The sequence below is a fragment of the Emydura macquarii genome, unplaced genomic scaffold, assembly GCF_026122565.2.
Source record: "Emydura macquarii macquarii isolate MOO-44397 ecotype Brisbane River unplaced genomic scaffold, CSIRO-AGI_Emac_v2 contig_2981, whole genome shotgun sequence".
NCBI classification, from domain to species: Eukaryota; Metazoa; Chordata; order Testudines; family Chelidae; genus Emydura; species Emydura macquarii.
In genome coordinates this window covers 35,697-63,478 of record NW_027133118.1, presented here as the reverse complement: position 1 = coordinate 63,478, position 27,782 = coordinate 35,697, and the positions used below count along the sequence as shown (strand labels likewise).

Sequence of the window (27,782 nt, the reverse complement as noted above, 5' to 3'; positions counted from 1 at the left end):
AAGGGAAAGGTGCACCAATGGGGCGGTGCAGCCCCACGGACGTCTCGGGGCCTTAAAGCGTCTTGTTTTTGAGACCGCATGGTTCACAGCTCGTGGAACATGGACGCCTTCACCACACCTATTAGGCCTTCAAAAATTTTTTTTGGCTCCTAAGTTCTTGGCCCCCCGGCGTAGAAAGTGTTACATTAGCGAGGAGGACACCCCTTTGGCCCAGCCTTTGTTAGACACGCCCTCAAATTACCCTCAAATTACTTTACCCCACTGCAAAATTCTTTTTTAAAAAACCCTCCACTGTCCATTTAAACACATAAAAACACATCAGCACATATTCAGATTAAGTTCCTTCAAGCAGTTATTAACCCTCAAATTACCCCAAAGCAAAATTATTTTTTAAAAAACCCTCCACTGTCCATTTAAACACATAAAAGCATATCAACACGTGTTCAGACTAAGTTCCTCCAAGAAGTTATAACCCTCAAATTACTTTACCCCACAGCAAAATTCTTTAAAAAAAAAAACCCACACTGCTTAACATAGATCAATTCAAGCATGAAAAACACCACCTTTTGCACTACTTTAAAAATAAAACACAATTGCAAATATTTACCTTCCATCACAGGGTACAAACAAGCAGTCACAGGTGCGTCTTTTAAATAAAAGACAAGGATAATTTGAGTTAGTATGACATCCTGCAAACTATTATACCCCCTCCCCCACTATATAGTTAAAATAGGGGCTTTACCTTGGCCTGATGAAAGGCTGCTTGAAGGGTTGGATTCCATAATCACTAGATCACACTGCAATAAAAACACCTAGCATTCTTAGTAAGAATAGCATGGACAAAAAATAACATTATATAATATACGTTAAAAATAATCCAACCTGCTACCCTTGATTGCCTGCTCTTTCCACCTCCACGCCAGGAGTGTGCAGCGAGAGTGGCAGGTGTATAAGAAAACACAGACTAGCTCCTTGTTAAAATGGAAAAATACAGCTTCAGTCAAAAGAAAGAGGCCATAGGACAATTTGCTATCTTGATTTTAGCTTCAGAGAAAACGTCGCCGAGACCTCGCTGACCATGCTTATCGGTCAGCACATTCTAACTGCCTTTTAGCTTACAGCTGCATGCTCAAACTGTCTTTGTGACAAACTTCATGTTTCCATGTGGGGTTACTTTATAATTCTTTTATCCATAACTGTATGTAAATGTATACATTTCCAACAGCATCCCATAGACCCTTATTTGGTTACATAACACCTATAAATGAATATTAACAACTACATAATGCATACAATTATATCCTCCCACTGTTTGTTGCTTAAAGGATTACCAGTCACCCTAACACCTATACATTTTTCACTAACATGATTTAAAATAAAGGCCTGTCAGTGATGGGGGAATAGATAATACTTCCTTCCCACCAAAAAACCTTGCACAGGTATGCCATAAACTATCCCCTTCAGAGGTTATCTGGTAGGAAGAAATAACAAACTCTAATGAAGCTTCCTGTAATTTAGGCCTGGCTAGTTGTCCAGCAGTTTAAATAGTGTCTGTTAGGAGAAAAAAGCTAAGGTTTTTTATACCGTTCTGAGTCTTTCAAAGTCCAGTTAACAAGGCGATTTAATCAGTATATCCCAAATGTTCCTTTTGTAACATGCACAACTGGGGTACTTTCAAAGTCCAGTTAACAAGCTGATTTAATCAGTATATCCCAAATGTTCCCTTTTGTAACATGCACAACTGGGGTACTTTTTTAAAAATTTTCCTGTAGGGTCTTCTTATAATATTAAACAATAATGGCCATACATAACATAGCTTAATGTTATTCTCTGACTGCAGAACCTTGCAAATATCAATGTATGCATATGCATATACTATTTTAAAGCTGTCATAACCCAGCAATTCCTGAGGCTTTATTTTAAACTGTCCAATAGCATTCAGTTACCCCCATCTCTCCCCCCGCCCCTTACTGTAAGTAAGGCTCTGCAAACCTATTACACGATAACTGTAACCCCTGGTGAAAACAAAAGTTTGGTGAGTCAGGCCCAGGTCTCAAGCATTCCTGGTTTGTTTGGGGGGTTTGTTTGTTTTTTGTTTGGTTGGGTTTTTTTCTTCTACTACACACATTTCAGTTTTTTTGCTGTAAATACACAAAGACAATAGCTGGGTTCTCACAAAAACATTTTTTATTTAAAAGACATGCAGCCACCTTGAAACATTTATCATATATATAAGGCCCACGCAGGCCGTCTTACAGAAACACAGATAGTCACAAAGCCCCTTTTCAATACTTTTATTTACAGCTAACAAGCCTGATCCTTACTGTAAGTGAGACTCCCCCAGACCTATTACCCGATAACTCTAGCCCCTGGCTGGCTTCTTGTAATTCTGCGGGGTGGGTGTTGGTAAGTCAGACCCTTGCCTCAAACATTCCTGTTTTGGTTTTTTTTAAACACTTTTTTCCCCCACAGGTTTTTACTACATGCATTTCGTCTAATACGTCGCATACCACGTGGCTGAAAGCTGATACAAGAGGGTTGTGGTAGGTCACATCCTTTACACTCCCTGTCCTACATACAGCAATAGCTGGATGCAGAATTAGTACTCTGGCCTGACCTCTATTCAACAAGTGAAATCCCAACCTTAAACTCATCAGTTTCACATAAACAAAGCTATTTTATTCTGGTTTGGCCAGTTCAGGATTGGGCACCATATCAATTCTTTTTATAATACACATAATACATTGTTTAAATTCAATATTCACAACAATTTTGCAAGAAAAAGGTGAAAGCCTCAAGTCCTTTGTCAGTTTTTTAATCAGTCAAATGATCATTGAAATCAACAGATGTTTGCCTGAGAAAGGACCTCAGAATTTTCCCCGATGTGCTGGGCCACATGAATATGATGTTGAACATTGACGTTTTTTCAATCATTTCAGAAAGTGCAATGTTAATATCCTACCACTTTACCTTATTACACAGTTCTGGAATGCTTTTTCACATAACTTCTGTTGTGTACTGAATACTGTCTTGCAAATCTTGTCTTGAAAGTCGTCTTCTGAATTCATCTGTAGTAAAGTAGTATATGACTGGGTCTACACAAGAATTCAAACTGGCAAGACACAAAGCCACTGCATGAAATATTGAAATCACATTTCGGGCATGTGGGTTTTTTATCTGATGTGATTTAACAAGGAAATCTAAAGGAAAACTGATATGATAAGGTGCAAAGCAAATCAGAAATACCACAGCACAGGTGAGGATCATCTTTAAAGCCTTTTTTTTCTCTCGAAAGTCATGGGAAATGGAATTCTTTTCTTTTAATGATAGGATAGTCTTCCAAGAGCAATACAGAATTATGAGAAGACGGGTTACAAACCCAATCAGCTCACCTATGGTCATCATCACAATGGAGTTGGAAAGTTTAATATCATTTATGGGGAAGTCTGCAAAGCACTTCTAACTGACATTCATCTCACTATAGTTAAATCTTAGAAGAGGAAAAGACAAACAGCCAATGCAGACTACAATCCACCCAGCGATACTGATGTACACATTGTATATGCGTTTGCAGTCATTGAACTTGAAGGGGTACATAAGAAACAAAAATCGTCCTATGCTGATGCAAACCAAGAAGTAGATGCTTGCATACATATTTACATACTTAAGGTAGAAACAAAATATGCAGACGCCTCCTCCAAAGGGCCATGTTCTAGACATGTAATAGAAAATCCTTAGAGGCAGGGATAAAACTTGTGCTAAATCAGCAATGGCTAGATTGATCATAAATATCACAGCCCTTTTAGTTTCTTTCATGTAGCCATAAAAGACCCACAGAGCTAAAACATTCCCTATTAATCCAGGGGCCAGAATCAAAGTGTATGTAAGTGCATAGTAACACTTAACGTAAGTATTGTTGTAACAGATTGAGTTGTCAGTCGTCAAGTTTATTTTCATTTAGCACAGATATGAACTCTAATGAGACATTTAGGTTATCAATGGAATTTCCAGCTACCTTCACATTTCCTAGAAAAATAACGATTAAAAATATTGGAGAAGATGCAAATTTAACATTTATTTGTCTTGTTCCTTTGCATCCCCTTGCTTTCCTGTCCAGCATTATTTTGCTCTTCACAGTGTGTTTTTTGTGTGTCTGTGTCTACTTTGTGTTCATTTAACTATGTAAGCTTGTTTCTTACAAGGCTTGAAAACATTATTCCTCTGAATCTTCTTGCTGAGCAGATTGTCCCGAGGTACAAACTGCATATGACATTTCCTTCAGCCTTAACTTTTACGCTGAGGTTTCAGTTTCTATGTCTTCTATTCTGATTCTGGAATCAAGCTCGTTACTTTAGCTGTGCCGCATCACTTCCTTTGGCCTGCCCCACCGGTGACACCTCCACGGACAGCGTGAGGCCGTCAGGCACGTCGGGCTCCGGTGTGTCGAACAAAGGCTGGGCCAAAGGGGTGTCCTCCTCGCTAATGTAACACTTTCTACGCCGGGGGGCCAAGAACTTAGGAGCCAAAACAAATTTCGAAGGCCTCACGGTGGTGGTGAAGGCGTCCATGTTCCACGAACTGTGAACCACGCGGTCTCAAAAACGAGACGGTTTAAGGGCCCCGAGACTTCCGTGGGGCTGCGCCACCCCATTGGTGCACCTTTCCCTTCTGGGAAAGGTAGGGGTGCCCCACTTCTCCCTATACCCTCGTGGGACTAATCCCAGCTCTTGGCACAAATTCAAAAACCCTTGCTGGGCCAATCCCAGCTCTTGGTGTGAAACCCTCTCCCATTGGTGGGGAGCAGAAAGGGGGGCATTCTCGGAGGGCGGTCGCATCACCCCGCTTCCGGGGCAGGTGCCCATCTTCACCAGGAAGTCATAACCCGAGGAGGGACCAGATGTCAGGTGACCGGATGGGACGGGACTTCCGGTGATAGAGGCGGGTAGGGTGGGGCTTACGGTCACGGGACCGTTGATCGATGGGCGGGTAGGGCAGGGCTTACGTCACGTGGACGTTTGATTGACAATAGCCCCTCTCACTACTAAGGTAAAACACAAACTAGTACATAACTTGACAAGCTCAGTGATTTCAAATCAAACGTCTCTCACCACATGCGTTAGCAGACTTATGTGCTGGGTGCTTTTCAGCCAGGACCCCTTGCTGAATTCAGTGTTCGTAGCAGGGCGGTATTGATGGTGTTTATAGAGGTGAAGGGCGAGAGACGGGGCCCTCTGTTTCCATTGCTTACTGATCTTTTTCTGTGAAAATCCTCCCCAGCTGAGGTGCAGGAGACAGACAGTTTGGAGGGACAAAGATGTAAACTTCTCGCTCACACTCTTTATCCCTTGATTCACAAAGGGACGTAAGCACAGTGATACCCAGCTTCTAGGCACCTTGCCGGGCAGCAGTTTCACCATTCATGCTGGTGGTTAGGCTGTGTGGGGAGAATTAGGGTCTGAGATGCTCTAAGCTTCTTACTCCCATGGATTTCAGAGGGAGCTAGGAGCCCACATCCCTTTTGACAAGCGGGACCAAAGAAAGGGAGCCACAAATGCCAGCTTGGTGAGCAGGGAGCCCACAGGGAACACTGAGGAGGAGGACATGACCGAAGCCCTGTTCCAATTAGGGAATAAGATGCCTAAATCTCCTCCAGAAGGAGGAGCGTGTCTGTGTGTGGGATTTTCAGCTGTGACCCCCAGGCATGCGGCAATCACCGTGAAAGTGGGAAACCAGAGTTCTTATCCCCTTCTCCTGCCATGCAGCAGGGGCTGAACTGGGATCTGACCCCTGGGCCATAGCGTCATTCCTCCTCTCTCTTTGGCCCAATGCCTGTTGAGTTAGTGCCACAGGGAAAGTATCCCCTCTGCCCCCATTATCAGACTATCCCATAGCCTAGTGGTCGGGCCTCTGCCTCCAAAGCGGGAGACCCAAGTTCTAACCCCTTCTCTACGACAGGCAGAAGGGGGAGTTCAATGTGCATCTCTCATGGCCTGGCCAAGCGCCCAAACCACGGGGCTAATGGCTGCAAGGGGGGGCTGCCACTCCTTCAGCTCTGTGGCTCAGGATTAGGTCTGCTCCAAGCACGTCAACTGGGTCAGGCCCACAACGGGAAAAAGTGGGGTGGTGCCTAGCCTGCAGCTCCCTGCGGCATGCGTATGAGAGCGAAGCCTCGGCATGGAGAGGGAGGTGGCCGGGCCCTTGCTGACTGCCACAGATATAGGCAGGGAGGGGATCTTAATGGTGGAAATTCAGAGACCGAGGAGATTTCCCTGAGGCTCAGTGGGAGGTTAGGCAGTGGCTGAGCAGGGCTTTTGAGGTCCTCTGTGCCATCACAAGGTTGGATTTAAGCAACTGGAGTGACAAACGCCTCAATCCTCTGGTAGATCTAGCCCATAAATCTCCTATTCAAAAGGAACTGAGGCACTTGGGAACAAATCGCAGCCACAGTCAGTGAGACGTAGGCCCCGATAGACCTGTGTTAGTAGTGAAAAAAGGGTTTTAGGCTCCCAAGTCACGTAAGCACTGCAGAAATGCCTCCACATTGTCCCCCTTTTCCCCACTACCCCCTCATGTCTTTTACAGCCCCTAGCAAACAATAGAGAGTAAAAATATGACACAACTGGCAGCTATACTGTGTAAGAGGTGCTGGGGGCAGCAGAGGGTGGGGGCGCATATTGTGTAATGGGCACGAGGGCACAGCCAGGGTTTTCTAGTCAATGTTTTATGTCAAACTTCATGTTGAAGAAGGCACTTCTAGACTCAGGTTGTAGAATATATTCTAATGCCCACAAATGAAATTATTATTCCCTCTACCCATATACACCTATGAACTGGCTAGTGGAATGTGCGGCACTGACCTTTACGGGAGGGAATCAGCCCTGTGCTGTTGGTTATCAAACACTCCAATAGACCAGCTAACGGCGCATAGTTCTGATACACGAGATTTCATTGTTAGTATTGCTGTGGCACTGAAGATCCACATTGACTCTGAAACTTTTCCGGGTCTGGGAAAGGAACTATTTGCAGTTTTCTAATTTCAGGTTCCAGGACTTTGATGCTTGCATGCTCTGGGCTTTTCCAAGAAGTGTAAGGGAGTTAGGTGCTAAGCTCTCATAGCAATTCAGTGGCAGTTGACTGTGTGTGTTGTGTACATAACCTCCCTTCTAAACAGTCCAACTGAAATGTGTAAAACACCTTGATCTACCTGCCTTTTATCTGAGCAACAATTGGGTAACATTTTCAAAAACACTGACGTGAATATCCAAAGTGACTTAGGTGCCTGAGTCCTGGTGACTTTCAGTGAGACTCAGTTACTAAAGCTTAGCAGCCGAAGACCATTTTGAAAAATGGACCTAAGCACCTAAATCACTTTGACACCTTTTCAAATGTTACCAAGCGATTATCTGATGTTATTGGGTATTCAGAGCAGCAGGAGGTTCTTTTTGCTGAGACTTTCAAATCTGCCTCAGGGAATTGAATGGGGACTCAGTGCCTAAATCACTTAGGCTGCTGTGGAAATATCAGCTGTAAACTTTCTTCGTAGAACTAGTGAATTATTTCTTCATAATCAGAATAACATTCACATAGTAAACAGATTTGTTTTAGGATGGAGAGAAAAAATATTTCATGACTCCCTTTGAGACTACAAGTTTGACTGTACTGACACTGTCTTAAAAGAAACCGGAACTTTCCTTTGCCTGTTACGTTCCGTTAGCAGATGTTCGTCGGGAGACGGCCCCTTCCCGCAGAAGGATATATAATGAATCAGAAAAGACGTTCCCCGTTTGGCGCAGAGTGTGATGCACAGGGCATGTTACCAGACATAACAGAGCCAGGGGAGCACATCTGGGTTACGTCATTCTATTTACTGGGACCAGGGAAGTACGGGACTGCGGTGGGGAGAGACAATGGACTGAATAACCAAGATCCTGGTCCCTGAAATGCTGAGTGAGGAGGTGACATCCGACTCCAGCTGCTCACAGACCTGCCTTAGAGGTAAAGCTACCTTTTCCCTTCCCGGTTCTTGAGTCTGCAGGTTTTTGAAGGCATGTAAGTTTGCTAGGTAACTAATCCCATGGCAATCCAAGGGCAATGGGGCAATGATTGCTCTCACGTTCCCAACCCAAAGCAAAATTTGGACTGAATTTGGAAAAAGACAACAGCTGCCAGGTCACTGCTATCCTAGCTCCCTATCTGGCTCCATCAGCATGGTATCTGGGCACCTCTCTGTCTTGCATGGATCTATCCTCCCAGCACCCCGGTGTGGGGCTGTTCTCCCTGGCTTTACCGATGGGGGACCTGGAACACAGAGAGAGTGATTGGTAGAGATATTTATGCACCTAAAGACACAGACCCCTCTGCTGGGATTAGAAATCAATGGTTAGCTACCGACCCTACTCAGGCATGCGTTCGCTTATTTAGGAACCTACCAGCCTTTGATAATTCACCTGAAAGTCACACAAGGCGCTTTGAGAGGTCCAGGGAGCTGATGAGGGTGAAGCAGAGCTGATATTTGCTGCTGTGCTGAGTGTAAAGGGCAGAGACATTGGCTATGAGTGGGTCTGGCCGAATTGGGGGAGGGGTTGCCCTTTTGACAACTAATATCGATTTTGGGGGGTTTCAGTTATTAACTATTTTAATTTTTACTCCCTGCACGGCAGCGAGGCTGGTGAGACCATCCCTGCAGGCGCAAGGCGCGGAGGGAGGCTGCATTAACGCCCAGTGTTACTGACCATGTTTGTTGGTGGTTTCGGTGTTTCAGCTGACAGTAACGTTTACCAATGTCTAATGATTGAAATCGAATCCTGCCGAGCTGAGCTGTAGGTTTCAAAGAAGACTCCAAGCGTTAGCTGTCCAAATGCCATTGAAATCAAAGGCTCCTATCCTTGAAGTCAGTGGAAAGTTTAGCTTAGGCTTCAGTGAGTGAAGGCTCAGACTGCACAGAGTCATTCCAAGAGTGTAAAATTAACGCTGTGCATCACTCTTTATGGGATCACGTCCTTATTCAGTGACTAATAAGGATGAGTAATGGCAGAGAAGACAACTACAAACTGAGACTTAATATTATTTTGTCCAAAGATAAAGAAGAAAATGTAGATCTGAAAAAAATTTGACTGGCATTTTTGCGGGAGAAATGTTTTCCTGATTGAGATCAAAATGTTCCATGGGAACATATCAATTTTGACAAAATTTTGTTTACGAAGCCAGTTATTGTCTGTGGATTTATGAAACAGCATAAACCAAAATTAAAAGATGTTACTCTAAAATACAATGTAATATAAAATAAAAATAACCTAAAAATAAAATGAATATAGATAAATACATTTTTTAAAAATCATATTTGGAATGAAAACCAACATTTGAAATCACGGAATTGCCCATGAAATGGAAATTTGAGTTCCACACTGCTCTCATTGTATGAAAATAACCCAGTTTGTACAAATTTCAAATTATATACAGAATATTATCTTGCAACAGGGGCTACATTTCTAGCCAAACTGGTGCTTTCTATCTGGAGTGATCGTTTTTGTTCAATTTTAGTTAAGGTTGTTTCTCTATGTGGAGTGTCCCATTTCAGGACAAGGAAATATTGTCCTAGGGAAGCTCAGGTATTTGTCAGATAAATTTTTTCAAATGGCTTTAAAAGAGTTTGTGGGCCCATCTCCACTGCAATTCACTTGGAGTTGGATACCAAGCGAGTACATATCTGACCCTTAGTTGTTTGTTTTTTTCCTTTGTTGCAGCTTCCTCTAAAATATAAAATCCTGACCCATTTCGCCAGTAGAACCCTGATCTGCGAATACATGGTTCTGCTTTCATACACTGGGGTGTGAAAGGTGTGACTATTTAAACCAACATCTGAGTTTGTATACTCTTGTACTGGAGCCCAAATCATGTCGCATGGGTGCCCTCTGTGAAGTGACTACTTGTGTTTGCAGAGAAATTAACATTGTATTGAACCTGCAGCTTGCCCAGATACAAAATCTGTTCCAGAGATCAAGAGACGGCATTCCTCCTAATCTATCCTCCATATTTCATTCAGCTATTTTTCTGGTGGCCAGAGGGCAGTTTGGAGTGTTTGCAGCTGCAGCTAAGACTTCTGGGTTTAGTTCTGAACTTGAAGTTAATGTATGAAACCAATGGGAGGGCTATTGTGATTTGCACTAGAGAAAACCTGTGAGAAGTTTATTGGGGAACAAAGAAGGGAAACTGAGGTGAGGGGCTGAATTTTAGGCTACTCTGAGGCCTTCAGGTGATGCCATGTGGGACCCACTCATCCACAACAAGCGGATGCAATTATATTAGAATCATAGAATCATAGAATATTAGAGTTGGAAGGGACCTCAGGAGGTCATCTAGTCCAACCCCCTGCCCAAAGCAGGACTAACCTCAGCTATATCATCCCAACCAGGGCTTTGTCAAGCCTCACCTTAAAAACCTCTAAGGATGGAGATTCCACCACCTCCCTAGGTAACCCATTCCAATGCTTCACCACCCTCCTAGTAAAAAACTTTTTCCTAATGTCCAACCTAGACCTCCCGCTCTGCAACTTGAGACCGTTGCTCCGTGTTCTGTCATCTGCCACCACCGAGAACAGCCCAGCCCCATCCTCCCTGGAACTCCCTTTCAGGTAGTTAAAAGCCGCTATCAAATCCCCCCTCACTCTTCTCTTTTGCAGACTAAACAAGCCCAGTTCCCTCAGCCTCTCCTCATAAGTCCTGTGCTCCAGCCCCCTAATCATTTTGGTTGCCCTCCGCTGCACTCTCTCCAAATTGTCCACATCTTTTTTGTAGTGGGGGGCCCAAAACTGGACACAGTATTCTAAATGCGGCCTCACCAATGCCGAATAGAGGGGAATAATCACTTCCCGTGACCTGCTGGCAATGCCCCTCCTAATGGAGCCCAATATGCCATTAGCCTTCTTGACAACCAGGGCACACTGCTGACTCATATCCAGCTTTTTATCCACCGTTACCCCCAGGTCCTTTTCTGCAGAGCTGCTGCCCAGCTCGTCGGTCCCCAGTCTATAGCTGTGCATGGGATTCTTCCTTCCTAAGTGGAGGACTCTGCACTTGTCCTTGTTGAACCTCATTAGATTTCTTTTGGCCCAATCCTCCAGTTTGTTTAGGTCACTCTGTATCCTATCCCTACCCTCCAGGGTATCTACCACTCCCCCCAGCTTAGTGTCGTCCGCAAATTTGCTGAGGGTGCAATCTACCCCATCCTCCAGATTATTAATAAAGATGTTGAACAAAACCGGCCCCAGGACCGACCCCTGGGGAACTCCACTTGTGACCGGTTGCCAGCTAGACATGGAGCCATTGATCACTACACGTTGAGCCCTATGCTCTAGCCAGTTCTCTATCCATTTTATAGTCCATTCATCCAACCCAGACTTCTTTAACTTGCTGATAAGAATACTGTGCGAGACAGTATCAAAAGCTTTGCTAAAGTCAAGGTATATCACATCCACCGCCTTCCTTACATCCACAGAGCCAGTCACCTCATCATAAAAAGCAATCAGGTTGGTCAGGCATGACTTTCCCTTGGTGAATCCGTGTTGACTGTTCCTGATCACCTTCCTCTCCTCCAAGTGCCTTAAAATGGATTCCTTAAGGACCTGCTCCATGATTTTTCCAGGGATTGAGGTGAGGCTGACCGGTCTGTAGTTCCCTGGATCCTCTTTCCTCCCTTTTTTGAAGATGGGCACTAGATTTGCTTTTTTCCAGTCCTCAGGGACCTCCCCCTGTTGCCACGAGCTTTCAAATATAATAGCTAATGGCTCCGAAATCACCTCAGCCAACTCCCTCAGCACCCTCGGGTGCATTGCATCCGGCCCCATGGACTTGTGTATGTCCAATCCTTCTAAATAGTCTTGGACCCGTTCCTTCAGCACTGTGGGATGTTCACCTCCTTCCCATTCTGTGCCACCCAGTACAGCAGTCTGGGAGCTGATCTTGTCTGTGAAGACAGAGGCAAAAAAGGCATTGAGTACCTCAGCTTTCTCCACATCCTCCGTCACTAGGTCGCCCCCTCATTCTCTAAGGGGCCCACACTTTCCCGAACCTTCCTCTTGTTGGCAACATGCCTGTAGAAATCCTTCTTGTTCCCCTTCACGTCCCTTGCTAGCTGCAATTCCAATTGCGCTTTGGCCTTCCTGATTTCATTCCTGCACGTTCGAGCAGTGTTTATATAATCCTCCCTAGTCATCTGACCAAGCTTCCACTTCTTGTAAGCTTCTTTTTTGCATTTAAGTTCGCCAAGGACATCTTTGTTAAGCCAAGCTGGACGCCTACCATATTTGCTATTCTTTCCGCACATCGGGATGGTTTGCTCTTGTGCCCTCAATAAGGTCTCTTTAAAAAACAGTCAGCTCTCTTGGGTTCCTTTCCCCCTCATATTAGCCTCCCAGGGAATCCTGCCCATCAGTTACCGGAGGGAGTCAAAGTCCGCTTTTCTGAAGTCCATGGTCCGTATCCTGCTGCTCTCCTTCCTTCCTTTCGTCAGGATCCTGAACTCGACCATCTCATGGTCACTGCTGCCTAGGTTGCCACCCACTTCTACTTCCCCTACCAAATCTTCTCTGTTTGTGAGCAGCAGGTCAAGAAAAGCACGGCCCCTAGTTGGTTGCTCCAGCACTTGCACCAGGAAATTGTCTGCAACACTCTCCAAAAACTTCCTGGATTGTTTGTGCTCTGCTGTATTGCTCTCCCAGCAGATGTCAGGTGATTGAAGTCTCCCATGAGAATCAGGCCCTGTGAACTGGAAACTTTCCCTAGTTGAGCAAAGAAAGCCTCATCCACCTCATCCTCCTGGTCTGGTGGTCTGTAACAGACACCCACCAGGACATCACGCTTATTGTTCTTGCTTCTAAGCTTAACCCAGAGACACTCAACTGACTTATCTCCAGTTTCATACTGGAGCTCAGAGCAGTCATAGTGCTCTCTTACATACAGTGCAACTCCTCCCCCCTTTCGCCCCTGCCTGTCCTTCCTGAATAGTTTATACCCATCCATGACAGCGCTCCAATCGTGAGAGTTATTGATGTAAAGGCGCTTATATCGATATAGTTCATTCGCATACAGGAATGGCAATAAGCCAGACCAATGCTAGGGCAACTGTGGCCGCACTAGAGGTTGTACTGACATAACAAAGTCACAGCACTAACCAGAATAGTGATACTGGTGCAAAATCTGGGTGGTGACCTCACCCAACAAATGAGCCTCTGTGAAAATACATCAGGACTTTCCTGGCTTTGAAATGAACTCCGATAATCCAAGGAAAGGGGCTTTTGCATTAACATGGAGTACTGATAATCTCCCAAGTCAAAAAGGACCAACTGATGGAAAAAGAGGCTGGTATGAATAACGCACAGCTGGACACTTGGGTGCGTCTACACTACCGCCGGGGGCATGGTGGATAATGGAGGGTGAAGTCTGGTAAAGGTGTGATTAGGGTGTAGAATGGGCACTATGGGGAAGAGAAGGTTAATGTGGCCAGGATTTTGTGTGTCTCTCCTAACAATCTGTAGATGGCAGCTGACCACAGGAATGACAAATGGACAGCAATAAATATTAAACCACAATTTCAGTAACAAAAAACTAAGTGATTAATAGTCGATTAACTGAGAATTAAAAATGAAAGCCACAGTGTGACGATTCAGGTCCATCCCGGGGTTATAGCCCATTTTCAGTTTAGATCTGTCTCCTTCAAAGAGTTAAGCAATGGGATTTCATCCCTATCTGCAATATGTTTGCTAGAGATGAATTGAAAAAAACAAACAACCCCCTCCCCCGCTTTTAAAAATGCAATTATAGGAGACCCAAATATTCAATATTGGGCGCTATGAAAACAAAGCTTTGGCGAAACGAAATTATCCCCATGGATGATAAGGGACTAAGACCTCATTACATGGCTAGAGAACAAATTATGCTACCAGAGGACTGGGACTAACAATCTTCGTTTGTTTTGCATTCAGAACTAAGTGGATATTTGTATTCTTCCGTAAAATCTGGAACGAACCTTTCCTTCAGGGGAAGAAGGGACAGTAGGTAAGAAATGTCATGCTGAAAAAGTACAGGTTTTGATTTAAGTTACAGAACCTGCTGTAATACGCAGAAATGATATGATCATATGCACTGTGCCCAGACAGGACCCTGAACTGCTTAGTGTGAATATCCAAACAACCCTGTAGAGGAGAGTAATCAAGAAGTTCTGATGATTATCATACAGTCCAACAGACCAATGTGGGGGCCTCTAGTTCTGGTATAAGATTATCTCGTTCCTATAATTGCTGGGACACTGAAGATCCCTGAAACTTTTCCGGGATATGTGAAGAAACCATTTGCTCTTTTGTAACCTCAGCTTGCCAGCAATTCAGTGGGAGCTGGGTGCTGCTTGTATACATTACCCCGCTTTGAAAATCCCTGCCAACATGTGTAAAACACTTTGCTGCACCTGCATTTTATCAGAGCAACAAAGTTCATTTGCTTTTTTCAGGAAAGTCTGACCAGGAGGCCTTGATCTAAGGGTCACATTTTGAAAAACACGAGCAAATTTCAGAAGTGATTTAGGCTCCAAAGACACATTGACTTTCAGTGAGACAGGCTGATGTGCCTTAAGAAATGAAGATTGTACTCTAAGAGCGGCATCCTCTTCCCTAAGGTACTGAGAGACCTGGAGATGATATGGGTAACAGAGAAATGATATTTGCTGCTGCTGCACTTAGTTCTAGGGATTCACACATTGACGATCAGTGTCAAAGAAGGCTAAAGGCATTAGATGTCCAAATCCCACTGAAATCAAAGGATACAGTCCTTTAAGTCAGTGGGAATTTTATCTTTGATCTCCACAAACTAAGTCTCAGACACAAGACAATTATTTCCAGGTGTAAAGTTAACTTTGTGATCAAATACTTACTTAGCAGTTAAGAAGGCTAAGTAATGCCTGGCAAACAGACAGAATGGACTGGCAGATAGGACAGCCACAAACAAAGAGAGAGAATTAATACTTTTTAACCAAAGAAAAGGGACAAAATATAGAGCTGATCAATAATTTTCTAATGGAATGTTTTTTCCATCAAAAAATGCCAAATTGTCAAGATTAAAATGTTCCATGGGAAATGTTTACAAAATTTTGTTTAGGGAAAAAATAATTACTGTATATGTTATAAAATAATACAAAATGAAATATAATATACAAATAAAATAGTAATACAATAAAATAAAAGATGACATAAAAGTAATAAGAAATGAAATAAAATAATCTCAGAATAAAATTTAAAATACTTCTATTTTTGAAAAGTCAGAAGTGGACTGAAAACAAAAACTGGAATTTACGGAATTTCCTAGGAAATGAAAATTCTGTTCCTGACCAGCTCTAAGAATGAGAAAATCAACACATTTCTGACCAATTTCATACCAAATTTATTCATGCAAAAGAGGGTAAATTTCCAGCTAAAATCAAATGTGTGGCTTTTTTGTTTCTTTTTAAGTGATGACAGGAGAATCGTGTGACCAATAATATCATTTCTACCCCTGAGGGTGAACCACAGAGATTTTCAAACTGTTACTGTTGGCGTAAGACGATCCCCTGGCTGGGTTTCTGGACGTAGTGTGCCCTGTTGTGCAATAAGTTAATACTGTCCAAGGACAGACGTGTGTATGTAGTGCTAGACACACGTCTCTGTGCGTGTGCCATGACAGTCATGGGAGGAAACTGGACAACAATGATTTTAGGCCTCAGTTCTGCCCTTCTCCCAGAGAACCTGCCCAGTGCTGGACCCAGCGCCGGCACAATTTGGTCCAAAGTGTTGGTGCCAGTGAGCTAGAGCTGCTGGGGAGCCCTGCACTTGATGAATGGTAGCAGCCTGAATCCTGCATAACGCTGAGTGCTCCAGGCCCCATGCAGCAAAGCATTTCAACTTTAAACACCAGGGTGTTCCTACCGAGGTCACCGCGGTGAAAGGTGCATGAGTGGTTTGCTGGAATGGCATTTGGGGTAGGTCCATTCGTTATGCCCGTTATTGCTATTGAATTCAGTGGACTAACACAAGGGGTTTGTGTATCTAACACTGATGGAAGGGGAGACAGGTATTTGCTGATGGTGAGTTATGCTGAACTGCACTTTAGTTACGCTGGTTATTTGTGATGGGTTTTCAGTTGTGGCAGGGGAACTTCAGGACAGATTATTAAAGGTATTTAGGTGCCTAGTGGGTTTTTTAAAGCACCAAGGCTCCTAAAACTCACTGATTTCAAAGGATGCTCAGCTTAACAAAATCCCGCCAAGGGCAGGAGTCCCAACGGGTCTGCAATAATCGACCTACGAAGTGACCTTCATTGTGAGTTCAGTGGTGAGAAGGGAGTGGCAGTTCATAGAGTCACTGCGGTGATGGGGAAAGGTGCAAAGAAGAGACAGAAGACTGAATCAGTCCAACAAAAAGGCCCCTAGTAGCTCCCTCGACTTCAGAGGGACTATTCATGTGGGTAACCATTCACTAATGTGACCAAGGGGTTAATTAGCTGGACCTCAGTGCACACCCAGAACTGGTCACTAGCACCTGAGGGGTGTAGCCTGATTTTAATTGTATCAATATTAAATAGGATTATAGGTTTGCCAATTGATCTGATTAGAGGATCATGAGGTTCGCGTCCTAACCAGGCTTCAGAAGAATGTATAAGGATTTTTGGGGGTATCACAGGAATATTTCAATGATAACCAAATTTGTATAATTTTATAATTTATTAAGATAACATAAAATGATAAACAAATGACTGATATAAAGTAAATGAACAATCAAATGAATAATGGATAAGACAATCTTAATTATAGAGACTTATATAATATATATCTATGATATTCTTTAGCCTAATATACTCACACCTTCCCTGATGACCTGGTTGAGAGATGTCTCACCTCCGGAGGGGAGGGGGTGGAGTAGGCTCGGAGAGCTAAGAGTAAAGAAGCTTCAAGCAGGAATAGATGATGATCGCCTCAAATAGCACAATCTTTCCATTCTTATACTCTGAGAATATGGGTCCTCCTTCTAAGTCCATACTTGGATTCCTACCCCCAGAATAGTGGGGTATCCACATGTCATAGGCTGGCAGGTTCATGTATATTAATGAGATATTCTCATCACTTATCAGAAGTTTCCATGATCTCACCTTTGCCTTTTTGACCCTCTGTGGGTTTTGTGGTACATTTGTTCTTTTGACAGGAGTCTTATGATGTATTGGTTAATACCTGACATCACCCCTTTCAACATCTAGGTTAAAAGGTCTGCTAAGTCTTGATAAAAACAACTCCATGTATGTCTTGTTATGTTATACCTCATCTCTTTCGACACTTAACTAAGTCAAAGGTCCCAAATTGCGTAGCTGTCTTACAGGATTTTTGGCCTGTAAGGTACTTGGCATTACAGCAAAATATATAAACTTATACCTCTATTATTAATCACACCATCATACTTAAATCTTATAAGAAAAGATATATCCCTATAGAATGCAAGCAAGCAGGATAGTTTTATAGGCTACAGGGGGCAGATTTTAACCGGTGGGATATGGACATAAACACAATCTGTATCCCATTTCCTGATCTGGGCAGCTCTTAACTGTTCCGATGGTAACTGCTAACAGCACAGGAGCCAAACTCACCCAGGGCGTAATCTCACTGCCCAGAGAGGAGTTACTCCCGAACAGATCTGGCCCCCTGATGTTTACACAGAACCGGCTGGATTCCCCTCGATGCCTTTCAGAGTTAACATCTGTTTTGTCTCTAGCCTTTGCCCCAAAGACATTTCCACCACTTGCTTCTCTGGGACCCAGTGGGGATGACCATTGGGGAAATTCGTCTCATGAGAATGAAGTCATCCACCAACTCTGCTGCATGTGATGGGACCAGAGCCTCCGCTGGTGAAAGCTCCATTGACTTGCATGAGGCGATGCCAATTTACTCCAGCTGCCAGCCCAGAAAGTTTTGTTCCTCCTGTTTGGTGAATCCCGCAAGGTCTCATTGAGTTGCTATAATTTAACATCAAGTTAGTTTCAGCTTTAACCACAACTGAGAAGTCAGCAAGCACCTCCCGTCTCTAGGGCGGTTAGTGCAATGGGCCAAATTCATCCTGAATGTAACTGGGTGGACTCCAGTGTCGTTACACCAGTTGAGCCCACTGAATGTTACCGATCCCCTCTGCGACCTGTGCGGAGTTGAAAATCTTTTTCATGGTCGTTTCAAAGACTTTTTAATAATGCCCAGTGGGACCCATTAATCTGAACGGCCTTTTGTTGGTAGCTGATTGGCAGAGCTTAACTGTGAAGCGATAAATCAATACAAATAACAGATCAATAACATTATGATAATAAAAGTCCATATGGGCACTAGACCAGGTAGCTATCAAGCTGCTTAGATACCAAGGTGATGGGCACCTTGGACATACCTAAGGTGCATAGATATGGATCATTTTTCCAGTGCGATGATCCCAGTTGCAAGCTGACTGCAAAGCTAAAGTTATATTCTCTGAGGCTGAGTGACTATGGAGAAAGCTAATTTGTGGTTTGAACAGACAGGGCAACAGCGATGCAGAGTGAAGTTTGTACTGTCTCTGATGTGAGATGAATTGTCGGGTCTCACACTCATTCACAATGGAAAGACAATAAACAATTGTCTTTCTAATATACAATGAATAATATAATAAACTCGTTTACAATGGAAAGACAATTGGCTTTTCCAAGCGAACTTGAGGGAGTTCAGTGTCCGACCCCCATTGTTTTTTAATGATGTCAGGTGCGTAACTTCCTTAGGCTGCTTGGAAAACCCCACTCTAAAGGGACATCACAATTAACACTAATTAAACAGTCCTGTGTAGGCTTAGCCAGCGTGCAGCTGCCCTTCCACTGTGCGGTCACCCTAACCACTCTGCGTCCACACTTCAGCCATCACCACTGTATTTATGCAGGGGAGGTGTGTGTACCAGTGTATTCTGGGAAAACCTGGGCAGCTTTCCCATGATGCCTGAGGTGGGGGGAGAGTGCCAGAGGACATGGTAACAGATCAGCACATGGACCTAACCTCTGTTAGCTGTCCTAGTACAGAGAGCTGGGGGGAAGGAAGATGGGACAAATTACCGACACCGACTAGGTTAGGGGATGCTTTCTCCACTGCAGAAAATCAGGGTGACAGCTCACCTACCAGAGGAGAAGCACTGGCCAGCCTGCATCTTGGCCAGCAGCACTTATTGGGAGCCCATGGTGAGACACCCAAAAAGGGCCCTGAGTGGCAGAGTGGCGGGGAGCTCAGGATGTTCTGTGGATCAGGCCCCTTCAAGGTGGCTCCAGGAGGGCATCCAAAATCACGTGTCACCTTTGAAAAGTTCAGCTGAGATTTTCCAAAAGGGCAGAAGAGCCAGGAGCTTTTCTCCTACTGAACACCCGTGGGAGCTGGGTTCCTAACCCTGTTAGGCTCCTTGAGAATCCCAGGCAAACATGCAGGCACAAACCATGTTTAGCATCTACCAGGTCATCAGCTCAGGAGCCAGGTCATCAACCTAACGAGGGAATTATCGTGTGGCAGGGATTTGGAGGGGGTCCTACCAAAAAAGGATAGCGGCACATTTGGAAACCAGGCGCCAATGCTTATCCTGTTCTTTTAGTAGGGTAAAATAGGAGCCTCCGGGCAGGCAACTTTTCATTTGTTCTGAAATAATGGTACATACAGGACATTTTAATAAGAATCCCTGTGTTTTCTTATAGCACTTTTCATCCACTGATCACAAAGTACTTTACAAGAGAGATGAGTATCATTAGCCTCGCCCTACAGATGGAGAAACTGAGTCCTGGTGAAGTGAAGTGCGTTGGCCAAGGTCATCCAGGACATTAGAAGACCTAGTTTCTATTTTCAGCTCTGCTGCTGAGTCTTAGTTTAGCATTATAGCTACTAGCCCACCCTGCCTCTAGACAAGCAGGGACAACTCAGCTTAATTGTTCTTATAAAGCCATGTTCATATGTGACTCTCAGAGCACTTACATTTACAAAGGGCGTTGGTTAAATTTTAAACAGGGCCTAAGTGGTTTAGGAGCCCACATTCAATTTTCAAAAGTGACGTGGGCACGTAGGCGTTTAAGATCGTTAAAGGTATTTAGTCAGCTAGTGTCATTTTCAGAAGTCTTCAGGTGACAAATTGTCGTGGGTTTCAATGGCAGTTATGGACCTTGACACTTTTGAAAATCTGACCAGGCACCTATCTGCAGTGTGAGGTGTCTAAATACCCCTGAAATGGGCTGTAAGTCTCGCTAAGAGTTAGCGGGACTTAGAATCCTAAGTGCTTAAGGGTCAGATTTTCAAAGGCACGAAAATATTTTTAAAAGCCTGCCCAAAGTCATTTTTGAAAATGGGATGTGGCTGTCTAAGTCAACACAAGAACGTAAGAGCTACCGTGCCAGGTCAGACTGATGGTCCATGGAGCCCCGTATCCTGTCTCTGACAGTGGTTTGTACCAGAGCTTCAGAGGAGCGTCCAGAACATAGCAATTATGGAGTGATTCACCCCTGTCTTTCCCTCCTGGCTTCTGGTGGTCAGGGGTTTAGGGTCGCATTGAGCATGGGGTTGTGTCCCTGACCATCTTGGCTAACAACCCTCAATGGACCCATCCTATTTATCTAGGTTTTTTTTTAACCTAGTGATGCTTTTGGCCATGGCGAGGAGTTCCACAGGTCAGCTGTTTAAAGGTATTTAGGAACTCCGCGCCCATTGAAATCAAGAGAGTTAAGTGCCTAATTACCTTTAAAAATCTGACCCTCGGTGCCTAACTCCCATTATATTCAATGGGGGTTGGGCACCACGGTGCCTTTGAGGATCCTACTGAGTTCCTGTCTCCTTTCTTTGGCACCTAAATATATTTAAAAACCTGGCCCTTCCCCCATGTCAATATCTGTGTGTTATAGATGGGGAAACAGGAACAGACAGGGGAAGTGATTTGGTGTAGGTCACACAAAGTGTCAATGGCCATCGGGAACAGAACCCAGGTGTCCTGGCTTTCAGCCCAGTTCCCAGATTGTTACTCAGAACTCAGTGTTGCACTAGAAGCTGAGGACAGGAAAACTTGGGTCAAATCCTCATCTGCTGTAAACTAGAGTAATTCCATTGAAGTCAATGGAGCTATGCCCCTGAATACACCAGCTGAGCAAAGTGTGAGTCCTGATTTACCCCAGTGTAAGCAAAAGAAGAATCACTCCCTTGTTTATCTTGTCTTACTGGATGACCTTGGATAATCACATCCGCTCTTTGTGCCTCAGTTTCTCTATTTATAAAACTAAGATCCTGGCATCCAGCTTCTATATAGCACCTTTCGTTCATAGAGCTCTGTGCACTTTACAAACTCAGGTCAGTGTCCTTATTCCTATTTCACAGACCGGGAAACTGAGACATGAGACCTCGAGCCACTTGCCCAACAATTCACATCATCTGTCACTTTGGCAAGGTGGAGAACCCAGATTGAGACTCCCAAGCTACTGACCTACCCACTTGGCCAATCTGCCATCTCAGTCGCTGTTGTTATTACTATTCACACATAGAATCATCGAATCATAGATGATTAGAGTTGGAAGGGACCTCAGGAGGTATCTAGTCCAACCCCTTGCTCAAAGCAGGACTAACCTCAGCTAAACCATCCCAGCCAGGGCTTTGTCAAGCCGCAGCTTAAAAACCTCTAAAGATGGAGCTTCCACCACCTCCCTAGGTAACCCATTCCAGTGCTTCTCCACCCTCCTAGGGGAAAAGATTTTCCTAATATCCAACCTAGACCTCCCCCAATGCAACTTGAGACCATTGCTCCTTGTTCTGTCAACACTGGTCTGCTCTCCACGTTTTTATGCTATTATAGAATATGGCCCTTTACCCCATGATATTCTCTCTTCAGAGGCTTATCTTGGCATGCCTTTGTCTCTGTCAATCCTGACCCACATAGCAGACATAGCCCATCTCTAAGTATGCCCTTTGTTTTTTCTGGCCATTGAGTTGGCTCTGAGGGATACAATACCCAGGGGTCTGCCAGAGAGGTAAGTGTTGATCACCCCCTTCCTGCCTAGAGTCTGCTTATCACCTTCCAATGTCTTAAGGACTCTCTTCCGGTGACTGTCTTAATGTATGTACCTTAAGAACACAGTCTTCAGTACAGCTACATAACTCCCTACGCATTATCCATACAGACGTCTTGCGATGATCAAGATGAGCAGCGTGACACAGGCTTTCAGTAGAGACCTTAATGACCCCTTTTGGCAAATCCAGAGTATTCCCATAAATCTCTGCAGCCCTCTGCCCTCTGCCAATTGACACCAATATGTTTCTGGGTAACATGTGGCCAAGTCAGTGGCTCAGGTCACTCTGAATTGGGGCCATGGTGACATCAGAGGTAAATCAACCAAACTTCGCTTCCTCTCCTGCTCATATACATGCTGCAGTTCTGCTTCCTGCCATGACTGAGTGAGGGAAGGTAAACTTACAGGTGTGGGAACAGAGCTTATTGATATCTTGGTCTCCCTTCAGTGTGATTCAATTCTCCATGGCCACAAGCTTCCAGTTCCTGTGGTGGGGCGGTGGGGCTCTGCTATGCTGTCCCAGGACCAGCCAAGGGAAGGATTGCTGACTCAGGAAGACACAGTTCCTTTTCTATGCTGCTCACTTTCCACCTGAAAATAGAAATTTGCTGCTGGCCAGGTGATTTCAGGCTGGAAAATAAAATTCTACCATTCCCTGATCCTTCCCACCCATGGCCTGCCAAATTAGTCCACATCCTCCTTAAAATGTGGTGCCCAGAACCAGACACAGTGCTCCACCTGACACCTCATCGGTGCCACGTGAAGAGGGGTAATTACCTCCCCTGTAACCCCCCTCCCCCATCAGTACATCTCAGAATGATATTAGCCTTTTCCGCAACTGCATCACTTCCTTGACTCGCATTCAATTTGTGATCTATTATAACCACTGGTTACTGCAGGATCCTCCACGGCCAGTTATTGTGTTTGTGCATTTGATTTTTCCCTGACACTTGTTTCATTGAATTTCATTCTGTGAATTTCAGATCAATCCTTCAATTCATCAAGATCGTTTTGAGTGCTAGTCCTGTCCTCCAAAGTTGCTCCCTGACAGCAGTAATTTGTTTCTGGACATGTTGTTAGGGCTGGAAATTAAAATTCTACCATTCCCTGATCCTGCCCAATCGCTACCTGCCAAAATTGTCCACTTCTTTCTTAAAGTTTGGTGCCCAAGTCTGGACAAAATACTCCAGCGGCATTATCTCACCTGTCTTGCATATAATACTGCTGTTAATATGTCTGGGACAGCAGGGATTTTTGTAACATTTTTATATGTGCCTCAGTTTCCCCTATAAGTGTTTTGAGTACCTAGTCAGGGGGAAAGAGTAAATGGGCTGTTAATATGTCTGGGAATGAAGGGTCATTAAGGAACTTGTTGAAACTGTAACATTTTTATATGTGCCTGCAAATTTTATAACAATTAGCATATAAGTGATGTTTTGGGGGTAGATAGATAATATCCAGTTAGGGAGTGGGTCCTGAGTTTTCCAGCCAAGTTGCTAGCAGGGCAGCCGAAGAAAGATACGTGTGTGTATGACTTGTCCACGGCCCCACTGCTGTGGCCTGGAATGAAGGGTCATTAAGGAACTTGTTGAAAATGAGCCAATTTAACAAGCAGGCCTGGAGAGGCAATGACTTCTCTGCTTTGTTCTGCTCCTTTGCTCTGATCTGCTTTTCTGCTCTGGCTGTTAATTTTATAACAATTTGGCCTGCCTATAGGCTTTTAACTGTAGATGTGTTAGGCTCCAGATGGCCAAATTGATAGAAAGAGCCTCCAGCTGAGTTACCCAGGGAATAGGGCTTTCTGGAGCCTTGGGCTAATATACATGCCTTCCGGGCCCTTTTCATAGCTGTCCGGCCTGGCCCTGTCACACTATCTATCTATCTATATCTATCTAATCCAGAATGACCTGTAACAACAACTCAGGCCTCTACTTCCAGACCTAAAGGTATGTCAGTTAGTGGCAGGCTGCTGTATTTGTTTGGTCCAGACACTAGAGGGAGACATGTAAATGCACATAAGTGGTGCATATTTATCTAAGGGCACCACATCCATCAAACTGTCTGACATATAACTGATCTACCAAAGAGAAGTAATGGAAATCAGCACAGTTGCAGCCTGCATGGAGATTTCAGTGGCACTCAGCTATCGGACACGTTTCTAGAGCTGAGAGAAACCTGTGCTAGAAATCTTCTCATGTTAAGTGTAAGGGGAAATGGGTTAGGACACAGGGTCAAAATTCAAGCATCTGTGAATCGTTGAGCGTCATCGTGACTCATGTGAGACGCTCCGTTAACTTCACTGGACGTTTGCCCACGTAAGAATTCAGGAAGCCCCTCCATGTGCGGCACTGACTTTTCCAAGGATTTGGGGGTTGCCGTACATGGCTGACATGGAGAGCAGGTGTTGGAGAGACTCTTTCCAGCCTGTGGTGGAATGGAACAAGAGCAATGGCTGGCTGGCAAAGAGGAGCGATCCCTGTTATTGAGTGTGATACAGGGGAAAGTTAGGAAACAGGACAGCTCCCTCCTGGTCCCGCCCAGGGCCCTGTTCTTCCTGACAGCCACAGGGTACAACACGGTGGAATTATTCATGCATTGTCGTGGGAATATCACACCCCAGGATGGGCTGGGTGATGAAGAGGGAACAAAGATCCTCAGAATTCAGGAGGAGGAAGAGAGAGGAAACATCTGCCTTCTCTCCAGCAGGGACGCTGAGGGAGATCCTGAAATGTTGAAGAGAAGAAATAGGAAAGAGATGACGAGGATTTCACTCCATCAAAGATATCAGAGACACAACAGGAATGAATCTGCTCCCAAGGGTGAAATGAATCTGCTCCCAAGGGTGATGGAGTGGCACCTATAACGATGGTGCATGAGGCTGGCTGCTCTTTGACAACGTCTGCAGCACATCCATGTCATATCACGGTGACCTGGCACCGCTCCACAGCACAGTCCCTGCAAAGCAACAGCCAGGGAACCGCCATCTTATTGCACCTCTCTGCTGCTTTGCCTGGTGACCAGTCAACTCGCTCTCACCTCTCCCAGCTCCCAGACATTCAAAGGATCCACTTGAAACCCCAGCCCTGGAGCAGAGGTGGCAGAAAACCTTGTTTTGTTCTGAAAGGCTGACTTCTTTGCCATTTGTTACTGAGGGTGGTTTAAGTTGCCTGCAACATCCCAGTCGATTCTCTTTGGGAACTAGTCCCATGGGGTCACCAAAACATATACAGGTGACTGCAATGCTTCACATGGGGAAAGGTGCTGTGAACGTGACATTCTATGTCTGTGCAGCTGCACTGGGCAGGAATTTATATAGAGACATAAAACATTGAAGAAGAAGAAGAAGAAGAAGGATGCCTCTCTTTTGGTGTCATTCCTCTCTTACTTACCCCAGTTTTATAGCAGCGCATCTCTATTGACTTCCTGATTTACACTAGAGTGAGTGAGAGCCGAATTGTTTCCTGCGTAGCTCCTCCAAAAGCTTAAATCATCATTTTATTTTAACTCATGTTAACTCAGTTACTGTGATGCAGGTTTCTTTTTATTGCTTTCTTTTTATTTTATTGATTTCCACCACAGCACAAATCTATTGGAAAAAACTGAAAGAAGAAAAAAAAAGGTCAAGGAAAAGAAAGGTAAAGGGTCTGGATGGGAGGAAAAAAGGTAATAAACGGGACAGGGAGGGGGAAGGAGAATGACATCTCAGTTTCCATCCATTAGTGATTAATCAAAAGCTCTTAAAAGTTAGAAGAAGAAGGACTTCAGACAAATTCAGAAAATTTAACTCTAAGTATTTCTTGCTCTTTAGCTGGCATGTCAGCCAGGCTGCTGTGCCAAATTCCTATCCCTGGAGGGAAATAGTAGCCAAAAACCTTTGCTATCACACGAGTGTAGCTTGTAAACTCGTGTATGTTAAAAAGCCCAAAAATGGCTGAGAACTGAAATATTGCTGGAGAATGCAGAGGTAAAATTGCAGCTAGCAAGGGACATGAAGGGTAACAGGAGGGATTTCTACAGGTATGCTAGCAACAAGAAGAAGGTCAGGGAAAGTGTGGGCCCCTTCCTGAATGGAGGAGGCAACCTGGTGAGAGATGATATGGAAAAAGCGAAAGTACTCAATGCTGTTTTTGCCTCCATCTTCACACGCCCAGATTACTGCACTGGGCTATCACAAAACGGGGTGACTGGGCAACAGAATGGCAGATGAAATTCAGTGTTGATAAATGCAAAGTAATGCACATTCGAAAACATCATCCCAACTTTACAGATACAGTGATGGGCAGTAAATTAGCTGTTATTACTCAAAAAAGAGTCACTGTGGAAAGTTCTCTGAAAACATCCACTCAACGTGCAGCGGCAGTCAAAAAAACTAACAGAACGCTGGGAATCATTAGGAAAGGGATAGATAATGAGACACAAAATATCAAATTGCCTCTTTATAAATCCATGGCATGCCCACACCTTGAATGCTGTGTGCAGATCTGGTTGCTCCATCTCCATCAAAAAAGATATATCGGAATTGGAAAAGGCACTGAAAAGGTCAACAAATATTATTAGGCATATGGAAAAGCTTCCATATGAGGAGAGATTAAATAGATGGACTTTTCATCTTAGGAAATAGATGACTTAGGTGGGTATGACAGAGGTCTATAACATCATGACTGGTTGGAGAAAGTAATAAGGAAGTGTTATTTACTCCTTCCCATAGCACAAGAACTAGGGGTCACCAAATGGAATTAATAGGCAGCAGGTTTAAAACGAACAACAGGATTCATTTCTTCACACAATTCACAGACAACTTGTGGAACTCCTGGCAAGAGGATGTTGTGGAGGCCAAGACTATAAATGGGTTCAAAAAAGAAGTTCATGGAGGATAGGTCATCAATGACTATTACCCAGAGAGCAGGGATTGTTGTTTGCCAGAGGCTGGGAACATGCAACAGGCTGGATCACTTGATGATGACCTGTTCTGTTCATTCCCTCCAAAGCACCTGGCATTGGCCACTGTTGGCAGACAGGACACTAGGCTAGATGGATCATTGGTCTGACCCAATATGGCCGTTCTTATGTTCGGTGGAGTAACTCCCAACTTAAATCAAAGCAGCTGAGATCTGAGTCTGGCCTGAAGGGTTTCACGCTCATGTTGCTGAGATACAAGCAGCTGCTCAAGGCGCATTGGAGATTCAGGCACCCAGGGTTACACCGAGGAATCTGAAGGCAGGATTCAGGCACTGACCTCAATGGGGCAATTTCTAACCCACAGCGGAGAAGACAGGATCAGGTGCAATATCCCCAGAGTTTACTCACGGGTAAAAAGCACTCGGGATCTATCGCAGTGACTCTGGATTTATGCCACCATTACGCCTTGAGCCCCCTGCTTATTGCAGAATAGGTGTAGCGGGGTCTGAGCGATACAAACTCCCCTTCACCAGCTGACTCCAGGGCTGGGCTGCATTTTGGGGTGTGGAGGCCTGTGTGCTCGGAACAAGGCTGAGACCTGCCAGCTCAGTCCACAAGTTCACACGGGGTCACCAAATTGCTGCTAGCCAGCCAGGCTTGGAATGGAAGCCATGCCGTAGAAGAGAAACCTTCTCTGCCCAGTGATTTCCATTGCTCCATACATGGCCCTCCCATAATCTCTTGGCTCATGCATGCAATGTTGGAGCAAACTGGACGTAGATCAGCACGGTA

At 44.5% G+C, this 27,782-nt stretch overlaps 1 pseudogene; it reads right to left on the bottom strand.

The window, feature by feature from the left end:
• Positions 1-2,974: 2,974 nt before the first annotated feature.
• LOC137167758 (probable G-protein coupled receptor 174) lies at positions 2,975-3,957 on the bottom strand (annotated as a pseudogene).
• Between the last annotated feature and the right edge of the window lie 23,825 nt (positions 3,958-27,782).